The sequence below is a fragment of the Sus scrofa genome, chromosome 9, assembly GCF_054392235.1.
Source record: "Sus scrofa isolate SSC_HxYL_T2T_F1_AM1 chromosome 9, Sscrofa_HxYL_maternal_Yorkshire_Landrace_v2.0, whole genome shotgun sequence".
NCBI lineage: Eukaryota > Metazoa > Chordata > Mammalia > Artiodactyla > Suidae > Sus > Sus scrofa.
This window is the reverse complement of record NC_139391.1, coordinates 130208621-130236065: the sequence shown is the minus strand read 5'-3', so window position 1 is coordinate 130236065 and position 27445 is coordinate 130208621. Positions and strand designations below refer to the sequence as shown.

The 27445-nt window shown below is 43.2% G+C and overlaps 1 long non-coding RNA gene across 3 annotated transcripts in view; it reads right to left on the bottom strand.

Annotated features, from left to right (window-relative positions):
- Window positions 1–27445, bottom strand: part of LOC106505031 (uncharacterized) — a 250221-nt gene that overhangs the window by 184820 nt on the left and 37956 nt on the right. For all 3 annotated transcript variants that reach the window (XR_014816503.1, XR_014816504.1, XR_014816505.1), the window contains 3 exons: window positions 24504–24668; window positions 11456–11510; window positions 7521–7598 (listed from right to left, as the gene is read on the bottom strand). This is a non-coding gene — a long non-coding RNA (uncharacterized LOC106505031). The remainder of the gene's footprint in view (window positions 1–7520; window positions 7599–11455; window positions 11511–24503; window positions 24669–27445) is intronic.

Here is a 27445-nt window from a genome sequence, read left to right as displayed (position 1 = left end):
GTACCACAGCCACAACAACACTAGATCCAAGCTGCGTCTGTGACCTAAACCATAGCTCATGGCAACACCAGAGCTGTACCCCACTGAGTGAGGCCAGGGATCGAACCTGCATCCTCATGGATCCTGAGGGTTCCACTGAGCCACGACGGGAACTCCAACCTTTAATTAATTAAAGTGTGCCACCTATCCTACTAAGAATGCAGGCTGATAATTACTTTAAACTCTTAATGGAATTATTGGCTTCAGTAATGAGTATAAACGGTTGGTAAAAGCATCGGGCATATGGTCAGTGGGGCACTGGACATTTGTCTATTGCCAAACAACCCTGCATAGTTTACTTGCTAGCCACACGAGGAAAACAAAATGCTACAAGAGAAGGATGAGACTGCCGTTTGCCTTAATTGATGGCTCAATGCTAGGATCCTTAATAGTGAGTCACCCAGAACATCTGTATGTTATGATGGCATGCCATATAAAGTCACAGCTGTGATATAATCTAGCTAAAAAGGTTTATCTTGAATTCATCATGCCTTTACATTTTACTCCCGGTTTACAAAAATTAAGTGGGTTAGAGAAACAAGTTAAATGACACTGCAAAGAAGCAACTGGTCAAATCCAGAAGATGGGATGTTCTATGGAAAACTGGCCAAATTCATTCGACAAGCATGATGTCATGTCCATACTTGATGTTTTTAAAAAAATGACTTAAAAAATGGATATGTCTTTGATTGAACAAACCATCTAGAAAGGACATTTGGGGGATGATTTAGGCAATCAAATATGGACTGGGTATTAGATAAGATGAAGTGACATGGAAAGTTTCAATCATTAACTTAAAAAAAAAAGACAATTTCCAGAACAGTATGTTACAATTTATGAAACATTATTTTTCTCATTTTGTAAAAAGATACATGTGCCTATGTATAAAAGCATTAAAATCCTGGAAGGATATACAGTAAGATCTTAGTGGTGTTAATCCCTGGATGGTAGGAATCAGGCATTTTAATTTTATTTTTGTTCATCTGTTCATATGCTTGGTAATGATAAGAGGTTTGTAATTTAATAAGAAGGAAAGAGAATTATCAGTGTGTCAGTTGTCACTGAAGCCATGGGAGCAAATGAGCTTGCCTAGGGAAGAGACGATGAAGAATGAACGAGGGCTGAGGACACAGCCTTCAGAAACGTCAAGATTTCAGAGGGAAGCCTGGGGGTGGAGAGATGGTCAGGGACTGAGGAGGAGCCAGGAGAGAACAGAAGCAGCACAAAGGCCAGGGGAGGAGGGTGCTTCCAGGAGAGGACAGTCGGGTGTATCACATACTCCAGATGGGCAAGCAGGGCGAGGATTACCAGGAGGCTGCTGATGTTACCGTAGGAAGTCTGTGGAGATTTCTGCACATGGAGGAGTGACGTGTAGGGATGGCTCTTGTAAGGACGGAATTAGAGGGGAGGAGGGACACAGGATGGGGACTGGAGGGAAACGGCCATGCCCATCTTGGCAGGAGGAGCTAGAAGAGGAGGAGTTGCCTTCAGGTTGTATCCTGGGTAAGTCCTGGGACCGTACTTCTTTAGCTGGAATATGCTGAGTGGCGCCCCTGGAGGACGTAAAGGGAAGTGTTTGTGACGCAGGCAGGGTATAGAGTTGTTTGGAAATGGGGAGCTAAGCAATGTGTAGACTAATTGGAAAAAGCCAGTGGGAGTGGAGAGGTTGAAAGTCTAAGAGGAGGAGGAAGGATCGTTTATGGCACAGGCTGCAGAAATTCACAGAGGGAAGAAGGTGGAGAGCAGAGGCTGATGAGCCTTGTGGAGGACTGAGGCTTCCTCTGAATCAGCAGGGAAGGGGCCAGGACCCAGACCGTCTAGAAGCAAGCTGGTGGTGGTGAGCAAGCACAAACAGACTTTGAAAGCAGGTTTTCCAAGTGGTGTGCTGCTTGTAGAGTTCTGCAGGGTCACATCAGCATTACTGGATTGTGTGGACCTCACACTTCCTGGGATGGCGAAGCAGTGGGGGCAGGGAGGGGGGGTGCCCATATGATGAAATTTGAGGGGTAGGCTCATCACCCCAGGAAAATTTCCCCAAAGCTTTTTATAATGACGTGTGATGAAGTGAGTAAACAACACGAAGTTCTGAGTCAGCAGATGAGTTTTGAGGCCTTCCCTTCCATCACGTACCCTTTGAGAACTTCAGCTTGACTTGCTTCAGTGAACATTTACTTAATACCAAAGGATGCTGTTCTCAGTACAGCCCATGACATTCCATTCAATCGAGAACCTGGAGAAGGGGCTGGAATATTCTGGGTTTCCAGTGAGAAATATGTAACAGTTCTCCATGTGCCTACATCAGAGAACTGCCTTCCTAGAAAGTTAAATCTGATAGAAGCGGAACCAAGGTGCACTGTTTACTATGATCATTTACTTCTTTTCTGTCTGTATTCTCTTCCCTTCACCCCATCACTGAACCAGAAAGCCCCTGGCCTGTCTGTGCTATGGAGTCCAGCTTTGTCACTAGTGACCACACAGCAAACTGCTCAGGTCAGCTGGTTTCAGATGCGCACACAACGTTCCCAACCAGGGTTTCTGAGGGATTCAGCCGCTGCTCAGGGTCCAGGGGCTCAGAGCACATTAGTCAAAGGTGGTTATTCCCAACCGCTCTGCTCACTGTGTCAGGTACATCTGGGACAGGCTCTTGGTTGGAGGGTTTCCTCTCTGGTGTCTCTGTGTGGATGCTCATCTTCCCAATTTATCCTTCAAGCAATCTCTTGCAAAAAGAGATGTGGTATCCCCCACGCTGCTCCTCACAGCTTCAGAAACTCTGGGGCTTTGCACAAATGTGTACAGAGTGTGGAGACTCCAGCCAAAAGATGAGAGTGGGAAGAAGAACTGCAAAGGGAGGGAGAGCTGAAAGGTGCCAGGCCATTAATTCCAGCTCAGTGGCGATGGGGAAGGAAGCTAACTCGGTGGAACTCCAGAGCGAAAGCAAACAGGAAGGTTTTAATGAGAAAGTCCCTGAGAGGAAATGACTCAATGGCTTGGAAAGAGTGGGCTCCAGCAGGGCTGGAGGTACCACTTGGAGCCCCATCCCCGGGAAGGCAGCGGGGCCAGTCTGGAGGGGGCTCACCAGGGAAGGGCAGGACTTTCTCTTTGCTGCCAAGACAGAGCAACTCGTCCTCCACTCAAGTTTCTCCCTACTCATTCCCCTGGAACAGGGATTGGGGAGGGGATCCTTAGGCAGGAACAGCTCATCCATCTGCTACAGGATTGATAAAAAGCATCTTGACTCTGAGACTGTGTGGTCAAGAACCTGTTTGGAGAAGGGGCTGGAATATTCTGGGGCTGTGCCTGCAATGAGGAATATATAACAGTTCTTCCAGGGCCTGAAACAGAGAACTTCCTCCTTCAAAACAAAAGAAAAGAAAACAAAAACAAAAACAGGCTGCTAAAAGGAGAACTATGGTACAGGGATTGCCACAAACACAATGCAGAGCTGGTGTGACATGAGAGAGGGGTTGCATTTTCTGACTCAAAAATCAGGGTGACAGGTTTTTTTTTTTTTTGGCTTCTGAATTTGCATACATGAGATGCCTTAAAATGGAATAAAATGAAATCATACTTAGTCAGAAATGGGACAAAATGAACTTATTAGAAGTGATAACGTTGCACAAAATTGGAAGGATGCTGGAGAATCTGGCAGGAATGAACACTGTTTGGAACTGAAGTGTATCTGAGAAGAGCAGGAGAGTGAAACTTTTCAAATCCCGAGTTTATTAATTCCTGCATGAATCAGCAGCGGGCGGGGACAGAGTGAGAGCAAGCTCCCTTCTGCGCGTGGGGGTGTTGGGGAGAAGCCAAAGCCCGTCCAGCACGCTCAAGTGAACAGAGCTTGGGCTCTGGCTCTCCAACATCCTAGGCGTGTCCTCTGGCACATCTGGGGTCCCTGATCTGCCAGGAGAGGACAGAATGGAGCCTGCCAAGTGGTGGTGAGAATTCCGGCTAAGGCCAATGTCTGGCACGGACGGTTGTGCACAACGGTCAGTTCCTTCCCCTCCCCTGCCCCCTGGTGAGGGAGGGAAAGATGCCCCAGCCTTGGAAACACCCCTGCAATTCAGCAGACCTCTGGGGACTCCTCCAGAAGCATTAGGAGGCCCTGCCCGCACCCCTCAGACAAGTAGCTGAGGAGAGAACACCCACAGGTCAAGCTGCCTGCTGCTCGGGGCCACTGGCCCGGTGCCCACTGGCTGGAAAAATGCACGGAGAGGGAGCTGTAAACAGTCTCAGAGGAAACGAAAGTTTCTTGTTGAATGAGGGGCAGTAAAGCCTGGTGATTTTGGAAGAGCAGAAGAAAAGGGGCAGCAAGGAGGGGGAAATGTAAAGACAAACTGTGAGCCCCAGCGTATTTTGTCTGACCTGGGGAACCGCCTGGGCAGAAAGAATGCGGGAACCTCAGTTATGCTGCAGATGGAACTTCCCAGCCTTTGCTGATCCTACAGACCAGTCCTTCAGTGACTTAAAAGAGCATTTTAAAAGCCACTCTCCAAGGCCCTCCTGCAGGGGCATGGGGAAGATTTGTCACTTCCACCCAAACCCAGCTTGCAATGCTGTCACTTCTGTGCACCCTGGCTTTTTCTAAAAAGGTCTCTGTCTTTTAAATTTCATCATTTACACCACTTGCTTCAGTGACTCTGAACTTGGCATGCTGCTCTCTGAATCACATGCTTTTGCCTACATTACATAGTGGGGCTTGGAGTCCTGCCTCAGAAAGAAGTTGTCAAAGCTTCCCATTGCTTTTCCAAGGCTGCTGGCAGTGCAAGGCATCAGAAACACACTCTTCCTCCAGGTCTTTCTTCTACCTCTACATCAACCTTGAAAAAAGATCCCAAGCTGGGTCATGACTGTCTAAGAGCTCAAGCCAATTTATATTAATACATTGCCGGGCACCTACTATGTGGCAGGCATGATGGGGATCCTGGGGTAAGCATCCTTAGCTTCTACACTGCAGGGCCTTGCTGCCTGCAAAGAAGCAATATACAGGGTCTATGTAAGGTCTGAGGCATGAGATAGATGCGCCCCAGGCTGAGCAGCTGGAACCTGTCCCCTGTGGACAGATACTTGAAGATAAAGATTATGGTAGCAGTAAGGAGGAGCTGAGTCCCGCTTGGATAAAAGATAAAGAGACCACATATTTCTCATTCTTGAGGTTAAGGAGACCCCTCAAGCTACACATGCAGCTATACATGTAGGATCCTCAGAGAAGGGGGCGCTAGATCATAGGACATTGTCAACTTCCCAGAGACCCTTGCCCTGCAATCAGTCTTGGCTAAAAGATGTGCACTCACAGGGGAGGGCCCTGAGTGAGAGCAAATGTGGACTCAGAGCCAGACAAAGCAAGATGACTGGCCAGAAGGCCTGGAAAAACGGCCTTCATACAAGTGATTTAAACCACCCCCAAAGTGCACGGCGCACTCTCTTGCTCTGAGCCCACTCGTGCTTTCTCTGCACACATCTCTCCTAACACTTTCCGTGCCTTGCTCCTTTGCATCTGCTTGTTGAAGTCCATCTCCAAAGCAGGTAAGATCCAAAGCCATGCTCGTAGCCATTAGCCCTTGTGATCTCATGGTTCAGCCCCTGATCAGGGAACTGAGATCCTGCTTCTTGCTGTGGCCACCTCATACCCACCCAAGACCAGGTCTATCCCTGAGACCAATTCCCGCAGGCTGTGAATAGAGGCAGCTGGCACAGTGGAAACAGTTCATTGATACTGTATTCATTCAGGGGATATTTATCAAGTACCTAATCTGAGTACCAATTCTGTGTCGTGTGCTTTTCAACACCCTGGAGATCCCGTGAAGAAGAAGAATGTGGGATCTAAGGTCAGGGTCAGGCAGAACTGAATCAAAGCCTTGCCTCCAATGCAATTAATTATGCTTTGAGCTAAGCCTCAAACTCACTGAGCTCCAGATTTTTCATCTTCAAATCGGAATCATAATAACAATAATATTAATAATACTACATATTTGCAGAGTTCTTATAAAGTCAAAGAGTAGTTATGATAAATGCTCAATAAATGTAGCTGATTGGCGGTTCTAGATGAATCAGTAAGGGTAATGGTTGGATATGCAAGCAGAGGAGGTAAAGAAAATTAATTTTATTTCTTAGTGGACATGACCAAACGTACAGGTACAGCAGAAGGAGAAATAAGGCCACCTACAGAGAGGTGGCATTCCAGACCAGGTTGTACCTGAAACAGTGTTGTTCCTCAAGGGGCCACACATTTTCCGAGAATGTTTTACTTTTTTTAAAACTAAAATTTGATAATTATCTCATATACATATATGCACACACATACAAACATATGTTTAATGGGTATGTAATAAATATAATATATACCCTTATAAGGGCATATATTCTAATATAATATATACCCTTATAAGTGAATACACTCTAAATTATCTGATTATCCAAAGTATAACCCACAGTCAGTGCATAACTGCGGCCCCCATGTTTACACCTGGGATCACAGTAATGCCAAGTAGAGGGACTTTATTTTCCTCTAATGAGAAACAGGTGGACTTAACATATAAATATGTTTGCATCTGCTGGAAGGTAAAACACGACAGAGTGCATTTTATCCAAAAGTTAGTTTAGAAGTGGTAGGAAAAGAGAAAAGCTGAGCTCACAAAGAGAGGATGTCTGCTCCTGGCCCAGGGTGACACGGATGGGCTGAATGGGAAAGAGCTGGGCTTGGACAGTTAGGACATTACGTTTTGAATAGAGACTTGGTTTTAGGAAAACAATATCCTATCATGTTTCATTAATATTATTAATTCTAACTTTACTGGTTCTGTGACCTAAATGTGTTTTAGTCTTATGTAAGCACTAAAAGAAAATGGTTTAATATCTGTTTTTTGTACAAATTTAAATAACATTAATAAAAATAATTTAAGTCTAATTTAGGCATCCACTAGATCTCTGAAGGGCTGGGCATTGTTCTAGGTTAAGGAGCAGGCTGCTGGTCCTCCATCCTGGCAGGGAAGGAGGAAGAGCTGACCAGAAGTGCCACTTCCCAGGTGAGGGCCTGAGTCCATAGCTTCTGGAACTACAGGCAGGCTCTGTGGGAAAGTAAAGTCTTCAGAGAAGATCTTGGAAGGGTGCAAAGGACCCTTTGTCCTTTGTGTTACAAAGAACAGATTCTCTTTCCCCCAACTTTCTCCTAGCTTAACCTCCTGACTTACAGTGACCTCACCTGCTACTGCTTCTCTCTACCTCATTCACGTGCTGATTCAACAAGCTGCAGCTGTGCCACATGTCAGCTCCTGTGCTGGGCACAGCATGCGTGTGAAGGACCAGTCCCTGCCCCCCAAGGAGCTTACACTGTGAGCTCCTTGGGACCATTGAATTCAAACTTATTCTCAACTCTCAGTTCTTGTCCTTCCCTCCAAACTGAGTTTTTAGAATCCTACATGAATTCCCACCTCCACTTCTGCAAAGAAACAATCAAGCTTGATTTGATTTATTCAAGCACATACCTGGAAAAGGGCATGCACCTGGGGCGCCAGGGACATTTTCTCTCGCTCTTTTCTTGGTGCTGAGTCTAGGCCAGGAACCTGCAAAAAGCAAGGACTACAGAATTAGAGAGCTATGGATTGGGGGAGCTCAGTGCCTCATAGGCAGTGAAGCACTTTTCCAGAGGGATTTGGGGCAAGGGCGAGTTTTACAGAGCATTAGAAGAGGCAACAAGGAATGGGGCATGATTGGTTAGGAGGCCCAGGAGTTCCTAAGGCTAGCAGGTCCTATTTTCTAGAGTAAGGGAAGCCAGCTGAGGCTGAGTTGGAAGAATGTGATTAGTGCCTGTTAGGTTTCCTTATCAGTGAAGCATTTCCTCTGAGTGGGGGTCGACTTGTGTTTAGGTTTGTGATGTGACTCCCTGCACTGGGGTGGCCTCCATTTTATGGGTCCCAATATTTGAATTAATTTTATTTTTTTGTCTTTTTTTTTTTTTTTTTTTTTTTTTGCTATTTCTTGGGCTGCTCCCGCGGTATATGGAGGTTCCCAGGTTAGGGGTCAAATCGGAGGGGTAGCCGCCGGCCTACACCAGAGCCACAGCAACGCGGGATCCGAGCCGCGTCTGCAACCTACACCACAGCTCACGGCAACGCCGGATCGTTAACCCACTGAGCAAGGGCAGGGACCGAACCCGCAACCTCATGGTTCCTAGTCGGATTCGTTAACCACTGCGCCACGACGGTAACTCCTTGAATTAATTTTAATCACATCTTAGGTTGGGTTCTTTGGAAGCAGAGCCTGAGGGAGGGCTTGGGGGACATGTAATTTATCAATTTATACAGGAAAAACTTGTAAGGGGGGAAAGGAAGGAGAAAAATGAATGGAAAAGAGTCCAGCAAGGAAGAAGTCCAGATTTGATCCACAGAGGACTCTGGAACATTAAGATCTCCCAGGAATGTCCCTACCATGAGGCAAGGGGCCAGCCTTCTGCGGTGGGAGGGTGGAGGGTGTATGGGTGTGTTGGAAGGGGGTTGGGAGGCAGAATGCCCCGGGGCGTAGGCTGAGGCAGCTCCCATCAGCTGTAAGGGTAATTTCTAGAGAAGGAGGGAGCTGGGAGCTGTTAGATCACCGCCTCTGCAGGGTGGGTGCCCCAGTGCAGTAAAAGGGACCCAGGTGACTCACCAAATGAATCCACCTCACGAAGGTTCAAATGCACGGAGGTTCACCTTCACAAGTTAGCGTGACCATTACACAAGGTGATTATGAAAAGCACCTGCTGCTCTAACTGCCCCCTCCTTCCCTTTCTGACATTAGAGGCAGAAGTTCTTGACAGATCAGCCCAATCAGGAAATCTACCCGACTAACCCTTCAGCCAAGTAAGAAGGGAAACCCATCACCAAACCTTATTCCTCTGCTCGCCCACCCCAACCACAGGGAGGAATCCAACCTCACCTGGTTTGCGCTCACCCGGTGCTTTGGCTGCTGTAATGGCCCCTAAAGAATTCATTTCTTTCCTGTCTAGGATTCAGCCCTCTGGAAAACTCTACCACGGTGCTTCCCAAGCTGTTTTCCATCAGGCTCGAGGTTAAGGGAGGTTGGGGAATGGAGGTTGTGATAGGTAATGACTCTCCCAAAGATGTCCGCGCGCTCATCCATAGAAGCTGTGACTGCGTTGCCTTACATGGTAAATGGGACTCTGTAGGTGTGACTAAGGGTACGGATCTTGAGATGGAAAGAACATCCTGGATTATCCAGGTGGGCCCACACTAATCACACAAGCTCTTAAAAGCTGAAAATCTTCCCTGGCTGTGGTCAGAGAGAGATGATACAGAAGAAGATGGAGGAGAAATTCAAGATGTGAAAGTGATTTGACTTCCATTGCTGGCTTTGCAGATAGAAGGGGCCATGAGGGAGTTCCCACTGTGGCTCTGTAGATTATGAACCTGACTAGTATCCATGAGGATGTGGGTTTGATCCCTGGCTTCGCTCAGTGCATTAAAGATCCAGCACTGCCATGAACTGTGGTGTAGGTTTCAGAGGCAGCTCAGATCTAGCGTTGCTGTGGCTGTGGCATAGCCCGGCAGCTGCAGCTCTGATTCAGCCCCTAACCTGGGAACTTCCATATGCCACGGGTGAGGCCCTAAAAAGAAAAAAAGAAAAAAAAAAAAAGAAAGAAGAAGAAGGGGCCATGAGACAAATAATTCTGGCAGCCGTTACAAGCTGAGAATGGCCCTCAACCAGCAAGAAAATGGAAACCTTGGTCCTATAACCACAAGGAATTCAATTTTGCCAGGAACCAGAATGACCAAGGAAAGGGATCTTCCCCCTTGAGCCTCCAGAAAGGAGCATAGCCCTGCTGACACCTTGATTTTATCCTGTAGAGACCCACATCAGACTTCAGATCCATAGACTATAAGATGATACATTTGTGTTGGTTAAGCTGTTGAGTGTGTGCTCCTTTGTTACAGCAGCAACAGAACACTACTGCAGGGGTGTCGATCAAATAAATTTGGGAACTGATGCTAGAGATTATAGAACATATTAATCATCTTGCTATGAGAGAGTTACAGTAAAAACAACGTCAGTCACAGAACATTAGTGGAATCAAAGAGCAGATAACTTATTCACTACAAAGGGAGAGGCCACCACTACCCTAATTTACGAGTCTGTGTTCTGACAGTATCATGTGTGCAAAGAGAGGGTGGCTGCTGAACCACAGCATCAGCATCAGGCTCTCTGTCACTGTTATACTCTGACAAGGAAGATGCCCTGACAAAGACCAGACTGGCTGTGGGAAGTGGTGGGAAGTTACCCTGAGGGTGGCCAGATGCTTCTACATTCATGTCAGAGATGTTTTCTAAAATCTGAATTCATCAGCTCTGCCCCAAATGGAAACATGGTCATTTATGCTTAGAAAACAGGAAACTTATATTCATGGTGGCTACTTTCTAATGAGGAGGATTTGTTCTTCTACCTTAAAACCCAGGGAAACAAACATCCACAAAAGCAATGTTCTGTAATAGATTTTGCTCCCAATTAAGCACAAACTACTGGAAACTTCTCACACTTCATTTCCTGCCCTTCTCCAGCTTCTTCCCTTCATGAGAGCCACAAGGCTCCCGGTTATACTTTGAAGACACCAAGGTCAGCCCCCTGCAGGAATTTTGCACTTGCTCCTCCCTCAGGCTGGAATGTCTGCAGACTTCACTCACGCTGTCCATTTAGGTCTCTACTCAAATGTCCCCACCTCAGAGAGGTCACCTCTAAAGCTCTTTATCTAAAGTAGACGCCCCTGCCCAATGCTGTCATCTTCTCACCCGGTGTTAGAATTCCTCATGGCACTTCTGTATTTACTTGGGCAGTTGTCCATTACGTTCTCACCAGGACATACACTTCATAAAGGCTGGGGACTTGTCTCTTGCTCACTGCTGTACCCCCAGTTTCTGGCACATGAGAAGTACCCACTGAACACCTGTTGAACCTAAGAAGGAAATGCTTGGTGTCTTGGTCCTGCACTGTCCTTCCAGCCCTCTAGGGGGCACTCAATACTGGCTATAGGACCTCATCCTGCTTCTTCCAAGATCCAAGCTCTTCCCAAGTCCATTGTAACCAGTATGGAAGCCTGTATCTTTCCAAGATAACCACCACCATATATATCCCATCTCCCATGCCCCTCTTACAAATTGATGTTGATTCTCTTTCCTTGGAGGAATGTGTCTATATTATCTCCTCTCGAATCTGGTGTGGCCTGTGACCATGATGGGACTATGCTGTGGCACTATGTGACTTCTAAGAGTAGGTCATAAAAGGTGATACAGTGTTTGCCTCGTTCTCTTGAGTCTCCCCCTCTGGGAACACAGTTCATTTCCTACGGGGAAGCTCAGGTCACATGGAGAGACCATGACTAGATGGCCTGACACACAGCTAAGCTAAGGTCCCAGTTGACAGCCAACACCACCTTCCAGACATGTGAGGAAGCCTTTGAGATAACTTGTGTCCCAACCGTTGTCCACCTGCAAGCGAAGGAAAGACCCCAGTCAGAACAGATAGAGCCCCACATCCATGGGAGATCATAATACAATAATTGTTCTTATTTTAAGCCATTAAATTTAAGGTGGTTTGGCTTTTTTTCTTTTTCCTTTTTGCTTTTTAGGGCCGCACCTGTGGCATATGGACATTTCCATGCTAGGGGTCGAATCAGAGCCTCAGCTACCAGCCTACACCACAGCCACAGCAATGCCAGATCCGAGCCTCATCTGCAACCTACACCACAGCTTGAGGCAACGCCAGATCCTTGCCCCACTGAGCAAGGCCAGGGATTGAACCGGCATCCTCATGGATATGGGTTGAGTTTGTTTCTACTGCACCACAATGGGAACTCCCAAGGGTGGCTTGTTATATAGGAACAAACAACTGAAACAGATGGGATATGGTACTGTCTTTTAAAAGATCTGATTTCTCATCTCTATTCTGTACTACTCACATTTGTCAGTCTTTCTGCTTCCCAATGACTAGACTCACCACCCCTTCTGATCTTCATCCTAGGGTGATTTGATGAAAACTGGTCATCCTCAGGAATTGTGCTTAGAAAAAGTACATACATATTTCTTTTTTTTTTTGTCTTTTTGCCATTTCTTGGGCTGCTTCCGCGCATATGGAGGTTCCCAGGCTAGGGATCCAATCGGAGCCATAGCCGCCGGCCTATGCCAGAGCCACAACAACGCGGGATCCGAGCTGCGGCGGATCCTTAACCCAGTGAGCAAGGCCAGGGATTGAACCCGCAACCTCATGGTTCTTAGTCGGATTCGTTAACCACTGAGCCACGGCGGGAACTCCCAATTTCAATATTTCCCTATTATCATGATTCAGAATTTGCCTGGATTCAGCCACTCTAAACATTAATAAGTCACCCAAAACAGCTGGGTTAATGAATTGCAGTCCATTGTAAGTCTTCTCAGCTCCAGGTCCATGCCACTCCCTTATGGCAATTCCTTTTCCAGCAGCTCCTGTCATCTACAAAGCCATATTCCATACATCTCTGTGCACCTCTGTAGCTTGGCAACCTCTCATATGGCTGTTCAACTGCTTTAGCCAAACAGTTCTTACTTAAGGGTGAGGACAAAACCAAGAACTCACTGGGCTGTTTCTGGGCCCAAACAGGGAGAAGTTTTTAGGGGAGTCAACACAGTCATAGTGGGGCTGGGTAACAAACCAAAGGTCAGAACCTCTCCAGTGTAGTTAAGTACTGAGTCTGGAAAATAAGCTTCAGGTGGAAATAATAAGAAAAAAATACACTTGTCTATTGCTAAGGGAAGAAAACAGAGGGACTGGATGGGTAGGGTATATAGAACTGGCCAATATGATAACAATAGTTAAGATCCTGGTCTGGCTTCAGTGAGCCCAAGCTCGGCTTCTGACTCTGCAAGTCCCTGAGGCTCTCTAAGCCTCAGTTTCCTTGGCTGTAAGGTGGAACCAAGAATAGCACCTCTCTATGTAAATTGGTGTGCCATTATGGAGAACAGAAAGTTCCTGAAAAAACTAAAAATAGAGTTGCCATTTGATCCAGCAATCCCACTCCTGGGCATACATCCAGACAAAATTATAATTCAAAAAGATACATGCATCTCTATGTTCACAGCAGCACTATTTACAAAAGCCAGGACAAAGAAGCAACCTAAGTGTCCACTGTCAGATGAATGCATAAAGAAGGTGTGGTGTATACACACAATGGAATATTACTTTCCCATAAAAAGAATAAAATAATGCCATTTGCAGCAACATGGATGGACCTAGAGATTATCATACTAAGTGAAGTCAGAAAAAGAAAGACAAATGCCATATATCACTTACATGTGGAATCTAAAATATGACATAAATGAACTTATCTACAAAACAGAAACAGACTCAAAGACATAGAGAATAGACTTGTGGTTGCTAAGAGGGTGGGTCAGGGAGGGATGGAGCGGGAGTTTGGGATTAGAGGCATCAACTATTATACACAGAATGTATAAGCAACAAGGTCCTACTGTACAATACAGGGAACTGTATTCAGTGTCCTGTGATAAACCATCATGGAAAAAGAAATAGAACCTCCCTCATAAGAATATTGTATGGAAGAAATGAACTGATGCTTTTAAAAACCAAAACTAAAAACTAGCACAAGGGAAGCCCTCAGTAATGGGAGCCCTTGTCTTTCATGAGATGAATCATGAAGGCTGTGAGGGGTTGGTTAAGGCTAGAAGAGTCTGTCCAGTGATTTACGGAGCTGGAGTGGGGGAGCTCTGAGATGAGCCTGGTCAGCACGTTGGCTCAGGGGTGCTGTATAAAAGTCTGGGCCTTTTATGTTTTTCCCTCCCCACCTCCCACCCCCAACCAGAACCTCCTCTGCCTCTTCTGCAGCTGCCACTCCCGGATTACTTTTGAGCCACTAAAAGTGTAGACCCCTGGGGCTAACACCCTGGGAAAATCCTGCCTCCATCCTCTCCCATGTCTCATTTGAAGGTTGGCTGAAGGGCTGACTTACAACACTTAAAAAAAAAAAAAAAAAACCCAGAAAATCCACTTAATGCCCTTGGTTTCCCACGAACTAGTGGTGGAGCAGTCGCATTTGCACAAAACAGCATGTACTAAAATAGGCAGTTTGAAATATTCCTGGCAGATGGTGCTAAATATAGACACAGTGACAGATTGGCCCCACAGTGCAGCTCTTCTCCCGAGCTTTAAGAGTGTGCTGGAGCCAAGAAGCTTCTCTTTTCCAGAAGACTGTGGCAACAGCCCCAGGATCTCACCATTCCAGAGAGCTGCTAAGACTTAGAGAAGGGAGGTACCTAGGAGTGAACACAGGTACCATGATAAGAGGTTCCCAAATTCCACAAGTGCTGGAATGGAAAAAAAAATGCAGAGAAATTCTGATGAACTGGAATTGATTTACTGGTCTTTCTGAAGGATCAACTACTCTCCGAAGAAGTGTCTTCCATGAGCAAAAAATCAAATGGAAGTAGAGGCAGTAGAGTACAACGGTAAAGGCTCTGGTTTGAACCCTTGTTTTGCTCCTTACTGGTCATGTGAGCTTGGTTAAGGTATTTAACCTTTCACTGCCTCGGTTTTTTCATATGCAAAATGGGATAATAATAATAATAATACCCATCTCATGTGAAGATTAACGCACATAAGGTATATAAAGGCCATGCACAGTGCCTGGTACAGAATAACTATTGCTTGGATGGTGGCTATTTTATTTAATGGACTAAGGAGAGAGGTACCTAAAATGGCTAAAGGCTTTGAGGCTTGGAAGAATATTTTGGATAAAAACCAAGCTGAAATTAAAAATAAAGTCAGGTTGCAAACACTTAAATAGTTTTGTGTGTGTGTGTGTCTTTTTGCCTTTTCTTGAGCCGCTCCTGCAGCACATGGAGGTTCCCAGGCTAGGGGTCGAATCGGAGCTGGAGCCACTGGCCTACGCCAGAGCCACAGCAACGTGGGATCAGTTCACAGCAATGCCAGATTCTTAACCCACTGAGCAAGGCCAGGGATCAAACCCTCAACATCATGGTTCCTAGTCGGATTCGTTAACCACTGCGCCACGACGGGACTCCTTAAATAGTTTCTATATTCACTAAGATTGTATTTGGAATGGGTGACGCCATAAATTGCTACCCAGTGGAAAGCAATCCCTGTGGGCTGGGTGTTGGCGTGTGAAAAGCTGGCTTCTGTGGAAGGGAGAAGACACTTTGGAAGGGGCTCAGTCATTACCTTAAAAGAGAAGGCAAATCTCTCTTTTCATAACTGGTACGGACGAGGACTTTGAACACTGTTAAATTCACCATCTGACTTCCATACAGTAAAACTTTTAAAAACCAGGAGCATTGTCTCTTAAATTTTAATGACAGTACCTGCCAGTCTGTGGCAAGTGCAGTTAAGGGGCCTGCAAGTTGGTCCTGTGCTCTGGCTCTCTGCATGCATGTCGTGCTCCATTGCGGCTGTGTCTCTGGTTTCCTTCTAGTCAATTCTGTTCTCTCCAAAATCTGGAATTGGAATTTCTGTATATTTTACACTTCGTATGCTGCTAAGACCACATCCCAAAGACCAAGAGAAATGCTGGCTTTGAAATATCCTTGTAGAACTAGAATACTCCTGACAGAACTAACCTCTGAAAGCCAGAGCACTCTTTTTTTTTTTTTTTTTTTTTTTTTTTTTTTTAGGGCTGCATCTGTAGCATATGGAGGTCCCCAGGCTAGAGGTCAAATCAGATCTGCAGCTGCCAGATCTGAGCCACAGCTCAGCAATGCCAGATCTGAGCATTACCACAGCTCATGGCAATGTCGGAATCCTTAACCCATTGAGTGGGGCCAGGGATCAAAACCATGTCCTCATGGATACTAGTCAGGTTCATGACTGCTGAGCCAAAGCAGGAACTCCCAGGGCAGTCTTTTCTACAGAATTTTCTTGGTGAGGATAGTGGTAAAGGCAACCTCTGCAAGAGAATTATAGGACTATGTTCAGGGCTCCGGCTCCAGAAATAACAGGCAGTACCTGGTCTCATGGTACAGACTTGCCTACATTCTTACATCCTGCATTAGTTAAAGTGGGCTAACAAACAAACCCCCAACATTTCAGAGGCTCAACAGGGTGAAAGTTTCTCTCTCTCTCTCTCTCTAGTGAAGTCCATTGGCATTGGGATGGGGAGGCATTGGGGTGGGGGGGTTATATATTTATTCAAGAACCCAGGCTGACAGAGGCCCTGGAATTTTCAATCCAGGCTTTCAAGGTTGCCTGGGCGTCACCATCCTGCAGACAGAAAGGTGCATGGAAAACCACGGTGGGAATTTGTTATGAGTCGAGCCTAGAAGAAGTTATACCACATCACTTCCACTCACATTCCATTGGCTAGAACTTAGTCATGTGACCATAGGTAGAAAGCAAAGGAGGCTAGAAGTGGGGTTTATCTGTGTTCCCGGAAGGAGAGGAAACTCAAGAATTCTGATGGTCAGAAACACCATGTCACACTTCTTGAAGCTACTTTGACAGAAAAGGAGACAATTTGAAGCACCATTTTGAAGAAATTCTAGGACTTCTTTCAAACTTCCTGTGCATTTTTCACTCTATGTTGCATCAGATTTGTTAAACAGTTGCTTCTAGTCTATATTCCTTCCTATTAAGTCTTATCATCAAAGGACATTGCAGATTCCCAACAATAAAAGTGGAGTTGATCCATCCCTCACAGCCTAAGTTTCCTTGTGAATGGCACAGTGAATGAGTGCCTCCTTTTAAGAAGAAACTGCCAATTATTCTTTAAAAGAAAGCTTGTTTCCCTCAATGCAAGACCCAGAGTTTTGCACTTTGCTCTGTTGCTGGGGATTTAGAAACTGCTAAGAATCCTCTAATGCTGTTTGTGTCAACAGGTGGTAAAGGAGCCTAGGAGACAAAGGGGGAAAAGAAGAGGACAGAACCCTTTCATTTATGAGAGGACCAGTCCTGTAATGGCCGTGGAATATGCTCCCTACCGTTTAAGAAGGAATTGCCAGATGCTTTCCTCATTATCAAAGGAAGTTATATGCATGGATATAATGCTATTTATGTGTTTACAGCTTTCTCTTACCCTTTTGATCATTTATAAGGACATTAAAATTTTCCATAATATTAATGAAAATAAACCACATTGCTAAGGCTTTAAAGCCCAAACAGAAAATTCCATTACAGCTGAAAATTACAGTAATATTGTTGAGTGTACAGTCTACTGCTATATATATATACACACAAACATAATAAAATTTAATATTCACTCTACCCTGTGTATACTTTAACACCTATTACATTTTATTACATTTAAGTTTTTCACCAATTTTTTTACATAGAACAATAGTTTTCAAATTTTGTTATGTATCAGAAGCACACAGAGAGTTTATTAAACAGAGATTCCCAGAAACTGCTCTGGACCTACTGACTATGAGGGTAGGCATTGGGGGTATATGTATTTTTAACAAGTTTTCAGGTGGTTCCAATGCATACCAAAGCTTGAGAATCACACCTGATGTGTCGTAACACACCCAGTGTCTGGCATATAGTGGGCATGTAACATACATTTGATGGATGAGTGAGTGAGTGAATGAACAAAATAAATTTATTGCTGAGTCTAAAGCTAATAAAATAAAAATTCATTGGGAATTTAATGTCACAAGCATTAAACTCAAAAATAAGAAATAATCTCATTCCTAAGAAAGCTGCAAAAATAATTCAACTTTATTTGTACAATGTCTGTCATCATGTTTCACTTACATTAAATATTCAAATTTACCACTAGAATGCCAAAAATCCATAGACACACACTAGGGTATGAAGAAAGAATATTGCACACTTAGAGGGGGATGCAAGAATTAGAATTAAATAATACTGATGAAGACATAGCATCTTAAGAATGCAAAAATCTCCATCCTCCCAGTGTTGTAGGTACCTCTGGCTGAGTATTTATTTAGAGTCAAGAACAATTTCAGGATCACCCATTTAATGATAATTTTTAATTAAATGACGGGTAATTACTAAGAGTTAGAGTCTCCAAAGCAAGGTGTGTCATGAGAATTGCAAGCTTTCAGAAAGCTGACATATACCTTCCTGTATATAACATCCTCCCAGTTTTCCTCTGACCTCTCTGGATGCTCCTTCTCTGCCTTTTCAGGTTCATCATCTTCTACTCAGCCATTAAAAATTAAATATCTCATAGTTTTGAGCCAGGATCTCACCTCTTCTCACTCTCCAGAGCATATAATCCATCCCTATGGCTTTAATTATCATGTATTTATACATGATACCCAAACTGTGGTCTCCAGCCCAGACCTCTCTGCTGAGCTCCAGTTGGTTATACACATCCTATATGAATGGTTTACAAAACTTAGGCCTAAATTTAATGAGTAAAAGTAAAGCATTAGTCAATCTTTTATTTTATTTTACTTGTGCTTTTTAGGGCTGCATCCACAGCATATGTAAGTTTCCAGGCTAGGAGTCGAATCAAAGCTACATCCACCAGCCTACACCACAGCCACAGCAACGTGGGCTCCAAGCCACGCCTATGACCTACACCACAGCTCATGGCAACACTGGATCCTTACCCTGCCAAGTGAGGCCAGGGATCAAACCTGCAACCTCATGGATACTAGCCAGATTCATTTCAGCTGAGCCACAACAGGAACTCCCTCAATCTTTTATTTTTAACTGATTAAACATATAGATACATGAAATATAAAATGTACTCGATACATGTAAAATATCTTGCTCTCATATGCCAAATGCTCAGTAAATATTACATGCTAGGTTTTCTTTCCTCCTCTTGTATAATACAGCCCTTCAAAGCAGGATAAACAAAATTTCAGAACTACATCAAGATATACATCTGAGTAGACAGTGTCAATCATGCGAAGACGGAATGATGTTTGTCTGGAATCATGAACATCCACCTTCAACCGGCCTTTGATGGTTGCCTTTCTCAGGTTAAGGGGGAAAAAGCACAGATGTAGGGAAAGCTGCTTTGTTTATTACTCTGGAATTTCAGCCCCTCCTTGTCCTCTCCACTTGGAAATTAACCCCCAGTGAGCTGCACAGGGCCACATGATGCCAAAAGAGTTCCTTTGCTTGGAGAAGGCAGCCAAATAGCCTGGATCAAAATCAAGCACAGTAGCCTATTTTCTCAAGATCTACACCCAGTCCTGGTCGTCAAGTCCTGTTACTTTGATGTCTAGAAAATGTAAGGAGAGATAAACACAAAGGAAAAACATGAGGGGAGAGGGAGAGTTTCTCCCTATGGCCAATCCATCTCAGTATTCCACTGGTATGGACCCACTGCAGGTCTCCTTCGAATGGTAGGTCGAGGGGTTTTGCACCCATCCAAGAGAACAGCAGGTACTATTTGTTCAGTGATGTATTTATTCATCCAGCAAATAACATGAGTGACTGGTATGTGTCAGGCTCTGTTACAGGGGCTACAGATACAGCACTAATTAAAAAAATGACAAAATCCCCACCATCATGGGACCTATATATTCTAGCATATAAGTACAATACACACTAGGTCAGATGATGATAAGTCCTACTGAAAAAAATAAAGCAGGGAGGGCTAAATTATTTCAATAACCTAAAGAAATGTATGATAGTGTTCAAAAATGATAGTTGGAAATTATAGTACTCCGCTTTCAATAATTGACAGAACAATTAGAAAATCAGAAAGCAAATAGAAGACTTAAGAACACTTGACCTATTGAAGTGAAACATTCCACTCAATGAGAGTAGATAGGCATTCTTCTCAAACCCACATAGAACATTCTCTAGAGTAGAGCATATGTTAGGCTACAAAACAAGTTTCAATGAATTTAAAAGGTTTAAAATCATACAGAGTGTGTTGTCTAACTACAATGCAATTAAATTAGAAGTCAACAACAGAAGGAAGTTTGGGGAATTACTAAATACTTGGAAATTAAACAAAATGCTTTTAAAGAACCCACTTGTCAAAGAAGAGAAAAACACCAGAAGGAAATTTTTAAAAATATTTTGAACTGAATGAAAATGAAAATTCAACATATCAAAATTTATGAGATGCAGCTACAGCACTAATTAGAGGGAAATAAGTAGCTATAAATGCCTACATTAGAACAGAAGAAATATCTTAAATCAATAACTTAAACATCAACCATAAGAAACTAGACATCGAAGAGCTAACAAAATCTAAAGCTGTCCATTCACGACAGCATATAACAAAGGAAATAACAAAGGGTAGAGTAGAAAACAGAAAAACAGTAGAAAAAAGCAATGAAACCAAAATTGGCTCCTTGAAAAGATCAACAAAATTGATAAATCTTTAGCTAGAATGACCAAGAAATTTAAAGAGAAGATATAAATTCCCAATCACTTCCCTCCACTGCAAAACAGTGGCAACCCTTTCCATCCTTGCAAAAAATTAAAGATTATAAGTGAATATTATGAACTACTACTCTTTATCAAATTAGACAATTTAGGCAAAATGGAAAAATTTTCTAGAAAGACACCAATTGCCTAAACTGACTCAAGAAGAGAGAGAAAATCTGAATAGATCCATAACAAGGAAAAAAAATTGGTTTGTCATTTAAAACTTTCCCATAATGACAAAGTTATGCCCAAAGAGATTCACGGGTGAATGTTTTTCCACTAAGATTAGGAATAAAGCAAGGATGGTCACTCTTCCTCCTGCTATTCAACATTGCACTAAAGTTCTAATCAGTTTACTAAAGCAAGGAAAAAAATTAAAGGTATACCAATTAGAATGGAAGAAGTAAAACTGACTTTATTCATAGACAACATGACCTTGTATGTAGAAAATTCTGAGAAATCCTCACATTAAAATACCTATTAGAACTAATAAACAAGATACAGTATCAGTGTACAAAAATCGATTGTATTTCTACAGGTTAGCAAGGAACAATCCAAAAATGAGATTAAGAAATGAATTTCATTCACGACAGCATCAAAAAGAATAAAGTATTTAGGAATCAAGTTAACAAAGGAAGTGCAAGACAGGGCTTGTACCCTGAAAACCGCAAAGTGCTGTTAAATAAATGGAGATACATTCCGTGTTCAGGAAGTGAGGACTCAATATTATTAAGATGTAATTTGCCCAGGATGATCTATGGATTTAACATAATCCCTATAAAATTGCCATCAGGCTTTTTTTGTATCAGTTGATTAAGTTCAGTCTATAATGCACATGAAAGTGCAAAGAATCTGGAGTATCTGAAACAATCTTGAAAAAGAAGAAAAAAGAACTTATATTGCCCAATAACAAACTTAACCATAAAGGTATAGCAATCAAGACAAGGTGATATTGGTGTCGGACAATCACATAGATCAATGGAACAGAAGTAAGAGTCCAGAAACAAACTTTCACATTTACGGTCAATTGATTTTTGACAAAAAGGCAATTCAATAGGGGAAAGGCAGTCTTTCCAAAAAGCAGGGCTGAGACAGCTGGCATTTGTATGGGAAAAAAAATTAAAAATAAAAAATGTAGACACTAACTTCACAGCATACACAAAAAATACACAACATTGATCACAGACTTAATGTAGAAGTACAAATGTAAGATTTCTAGAAGAAAACATAAGGAAAAAATGCAATGACACTCATTGGATTAGGCAAAGAGTTCTTATATGTGACATCAAAAATGATCTATAAGAGAAAAAAATGATAAACTGGACTTTATCAAAGTCAAAACTTTTGCTCTTGTAAAAGGCATAATTAGGGAAATAAAAGGGGGAAAAGCACAAACTGGGAGAAAAAGCATGTAAATCATATGTCTGATAAAGGACTTATATCCAGAATATATAAATAACCCATGTAACTCAATAATAGGAAGATAAACAATCCAATTTAAAAATGGCCAAAGGAGTTCCCATTGTGGCTCAGTGAAAATGAATCTGACTAGCATTCATGAGGATGCAGGTTTGATCCCTGGTCTTACTCAGTGGGTTAAGGATATGGCATTGCCATGAGTTGTGGTGTAGGTTGCAGATGGCTCGGATCTGGCATTGCTGTGGCTGTGGTGTAAGCCAGCAGCTACAGCTCCAATTTGACCCCTAGCCTGGGAACCTCCATATGCCACAGGTACGGCCCTAAAAATAAAATTAGAAAAAAAAAGAATAAAAATGGCCCAAATATTTGAATAGACGTTTCACCAAAGAAAATAGAGGAAGATCTCATAAGCACATGAAAAGATGCTTGACATCATTAAATCATCAGGAGATGTAATTTAAAATCAAAATGAGATACTACCCTACCCCACTACAATGGCTATAATCAAAAAGACAGATAACACGTATTGGTGAGGATGTGGTAAAATTAGAACCTTTATATCTATGGAAATGAAAAATGGTAGAGCCACTTTAGAAGACAGTTTGGTGGCTTCTTATAAAATTAAATATATTTTTATGACCTAGTAATTCCACGTCCAGATATCTACATAAGAGAAATACAGGCATATATCCACAGAAAGATTTACATATTAAAGTTCATATCAAAATTATTCACAATGGCCAAAAGCTTGAAACAATCCTTCACTAACTAATGAAATGATGAACAAATGTAGTATGTCCATGCAATGGAATACTATTCAGCAGTGAAAAGGAGAAAACTACCAATGCTTGCTACAACATAGATGAACCTCAGAAACATGCTAAATGAAAGATACCACACACAAAACACTACATATTGTATGATTCCATTTGAAATGTCCAGAAAAGGCAAATCTATAGATACAGAAAACAGAGCAGTGGTTACCTGAGTTGAAAATGGAAGCAGAAGTGATCACAAATAGACATAAAGAAATGTTTTAGGGTGACAAAGATGTTCTAAAACTGTGATGATGGTTACACAATTCTGCTACTAAATGATTACTAAAAATCACTGAACTGTACATATATAACAGGTGTATTTTACAGTATGCAATTTTATCTCAAAGAAGCTGTTTTAAAAAAAGAGAAAGGGGGATGATGGTGGCTTGGACTATGGGGTCTCAGAGGGGAGGTGGTGAGAAGTGCTGGCAGCAGATGGTAGAAGACATTACACCAACGGGTGAGCAAAATGGGGAGACAAGGGTCATGATCCAGGGTGAGGTTTCTTCAGAGGAATGGAACTAATAGGATATACACACCCTTCATATATATATGGGGAAATTTATTCTAGAGATTGGCTCACACAATTATGGAGGACAAGTCCCACTGTCCTCTCTGCAGGTTGGAGAATGGAAGCCAGTGGGGTAGCTGTATCCAGCTATGAAGACCTGAGAACCAGGGGAGCTGAGGGTCTAAGTCCTGGTCTGAGGCTGAGGACCAGGAGCACTGCTATCTGAGGGCACAAGATGGTTGTCCCAGCTCAAGTGCTATTTTCTCCATACCACGTATCACCATCTGACATACTATGAATTTTCTTCCATATTTTTTATTGTCTATCGTTAGTTGACACTCTATCTAAAGACTGTCTTTAGAATCTTTGGAATATAAGAATATATTGATCCTTTAGAAAGTAAGATCCATGAGGGAAGAGATTTTTGCCTACTTTATGCATCTGCATTTAGTATGCCAGCAATAAATAGTCGGTGAACAAATGAACAACTGACAACCAGGGGACAGAAAAGACACAGCCCAAGCCAGAGTCCCTAAAGTAGAGCCCTGGGGGCCCTTTTCCTGAATCACTTCCCAGGCCCAGGAAGCTTGGCTTCCCCCTGTCCCCCACTTTTTCATCACACAAGCAATACTATATCACTTCTTAAGCCAAAGTGCTTCAATAAGTGACTCTGATCCTTTAGAGACGAGGTGATATTTTTACCCCATCCTTCCCCATCTTAACTTCTTGTTAAAACTCAAACTTAAAACCAGTTGGTCAAAACATTTCCTGGGACCCAGTCCATCTGCTCAGTTCCCGCTATTCTGATTTCATTTTTCACTTTGTCCTTGGCATTGTGCTCTGATTCCTTCGCAGTTCTGACTGATAGAATGGAGTATCTCCAGCTTGCCATATTCTTCTAAGAAGCCAGCAACCAAAAAGATGACACACATTTTTAAAACACATGTGCTCTGTAGGAAAATGGTTTTCTGGTCTCCCTAGTGTGCTACTAGTCCACTGCCTTGTTCCACACCAAGCCCATTAACGTGTTGTTTACAGCTTTACCCAGCCTGACAGTTCACCACAAGGGCTCTGATCTACATCCATGGCCTGCTGGGGAACCATCTACAACACCAAGCTCTTAATCTTACCCATGGACTCCCAGATTGTGTAAAAATCTTTGGAGACTGGCTTCCCATTAAATTTTTTTAACAGAGGCACACAAAAGAAAAACAGAAGAATCCTCATGTAAAAAGCCTATATTTCTGTCCCATCAGCAGCATGGAGATTTTAATCTTTACATTTATGGCAAACGTTTCCCACCAGCACCCCAAGCCTACACCCCCCCCAACCCCACCCCTGCAACACATACGCTCATTTTTCTTGCTTACTTGTTTGTGCTTAGTTTCCAATCCTAAGAGTTGGAGCTGGATTCTGTATTTCATCTATGAGTGTCATTGCAGAAGCCATCATGTCTTCCTGAGTTCACTTATCATTCTCCTTCACTCTCAGCATCATTTTAAATGTGCAAGGTCTCATGGCCAACATCAGGGTTCCTGGTATGCAAAAGGAAATAAAGGAACACAATTTTAAGACACAGTCTGCCTTGGAATGATTCACTTTTCCCGTACCCAGAAATTTTCATTAAATTGCTACTATGTGAGGGTCACCATGGAGGTATTTCAAGGAACGCTAAGCTGTGAAACAATGTTTACCTACAAGAAATGTCCTGGCAAGTAGTATAGATAAGGGGGATATAAAAGAAAGAGGCAGCGTATTTTTGAATCCCCCTAGTGAGCTGGGGATTCAAAGGAGCCCAAGATCATTTCAGCTGCTGTGGTTAGAGGAGGTCTTCTAGAGGCAGTGGCTGGATGGTGGCATCTGAACTAGACCTTGCAGTATGAACTGGGTTTTGAAAAGTAGAGAAAGGGAGGCAGAGAAGAAGAAATTTTAGGAAGAGGGTGTGGTATGAACAAAACCTTGGAAATAAGAGAGCTTAAATTGTGTTCGAGGATGATACAACTAATTCATACTTTGGGACCCACAAAACAAGAGGCCACCCCAGTGGCCTGGCCCACATCATGGATCTAAACCTAAGTCAGTCTGCACTTACAGGAAATACCTCACCATCCAGGAAACTTAACAAACACCAATCCCAACCCTCCAACTCAGCTTTAGCTGGCTTCCCTTACCCTGAGATGGGACCTGCTAGCCCTATCAGAAATCTCAGACCTCCTAGCCAATCATGCCTTGTTCCATGCTGCCTCTTCCAATGCTCTGTAGAACTCACTCTTCCCCCCAAGCCCCCTGGCAGATCCCTGTACTTCTCCAGTTCATGCACTGTCTTCCCTTGAATGAAGGACATCAAACTTCTGGCTAAATTGTTTTAGTTTTGTCATCTGAAAAGGATGTCACCAAAACCAGGGGCTCCTTCATGAAGAGCATTCAGAAAACAGCAATGGCACAGATTCCCAAGTCTCATTACGGGGATTACACTGGAATGCTCCTTCTGCTTCTCTGTGCATGACTAGCTCCTTATCCTTCAACTCAGATTATGTCAACTCCTCAGAAAATCTGACCACCACCTCTGCAAGCAGGACTCCTTCTTGCCAATGTTATCTCTCTCGGTGCCCCTCTTTTAAATCATATCATAGCTTATAATCATTTTGTCAATATCTTTGTTTAAGTGTCTAACAGCATCTAAAGTCTCTAATAACAGAGCTCTCACATCTGTTTGCTCAGTGCCTGAAAAACAGTAGGAGCTTAATTAATATTTACTGGTTGGATGAATGAAAAGCCAGGGTTGCACTATAACTTTTAAGGACCCTAGGTATTTTTTTCATTAACTCCTTCCTTCATAAAAAGATATTTAAAATTGTGTTCTATAACAGTGGTGGTATAAATGTGAATAGAATCCAAGCTGGATAATATTCATTTGTTTTGATTTTAAAAGAAACAAAAACATTTTCTGAATCCTAGGCATTGTGCCTCCTGTCCCCAGTCAACAAAACATTTAAAATAACTATTAGGAAGCAAAGCTAGACAAATTTCAGAGTAAAATCATGGGAGGTCTTGTACATCTGACTTTGAATTTTGTAAACCTGAACTTTATTTAGTAGGTGTGATATTGCTATTTACAGTAAGAAATATACATATGCCCTTCATTTTGTTTCAGGCACAGAGCTCCTAAAATCCTTGAATATTCCTGAATATTGAGAGTAATAAAGGTACATTTTGTTATGTTAATAAGGAAGGCTCTAAGTAACCTAAGGATGGGGGCCTTTTGCCATGGTAGCCAACCACATGATGAGAGGGCTAAACCTCTTCACCCTCCAGGTTGGGGTTGGGGAGAGGGGCTGGAGACTGAGTCCAGTCAGTCAGTGGTCAGTGATTTAATCAATCATGCCTAGAAGACGAAGCCTCTAGAAACATTCACAAGGTCAGGTTTTGGTGAGCTTCCAGACTGGTGAACCAGAGCACATTCACATGCCACCATGCCTGGCCCAAACGCCACGAGCACAGAAGCACCTTTGTTAGGGACCTCACCCTGTGTAGCTCTTTATACGGCTCTTGATTCATATCTTTTAATATCCTTGGTGATGAACTTTTGATCTAGTGAGTCAACGGGCTTCCTGAGTCCTGTGTACTGCTCTAAAAAATTAATCAGACCTCAGGATGGGGTTGTGGAAACCTGATTTCTAGCCAGCTGGTCAGAAGTACAGGTGACAACCTGGATTTGCAATTGACATCTGAAGTGGGGGACATCTTGTGAGACTGAGCCCTGTGGAATCTGATGCTATTGCCAGGTAGAGAGTGAGTCAAAATTGAGTTGAATTACAGGATATGCAGCTGGCATCCAAGAATTGCTTGGTGGTGTGGGTGGAATGTCTACCTTGCCCACTGCTCCCCATCCCCCGACAACACACACACACACACACACACTGGAATTGGGTGCAGAGCCTTTCAGTAGGCAGTAAAAAGCATGGAGACGTTTTGAGCTCAAGAATGATATGGTTTCAATTTTCCAGAGCCACTGTGGGAAGAAGCCACAGGATGAACAAAGAAGGGAAATATTAGGTTTCAGGGGGGGTCCAGACACCATGAGGTAAGAAGGGATCTGACAGTGATGAGAGTGTTGGAAGAGCAAAAGTAAAGCTGAGAAAATCTGTGAATTTCTCTGTGACTATCCAGGGAGGGTACATTCAAAGATGACTGCGGTTCTGAGCCTGGACTGGGAGAATGGTGTGATCAGGAACAGAAACAGCTTCATCTGGAGAAGAGGCACTTGGTGGGGAGCATGATGGATTTGGTGTGGGATACATTTTGGGGAAGG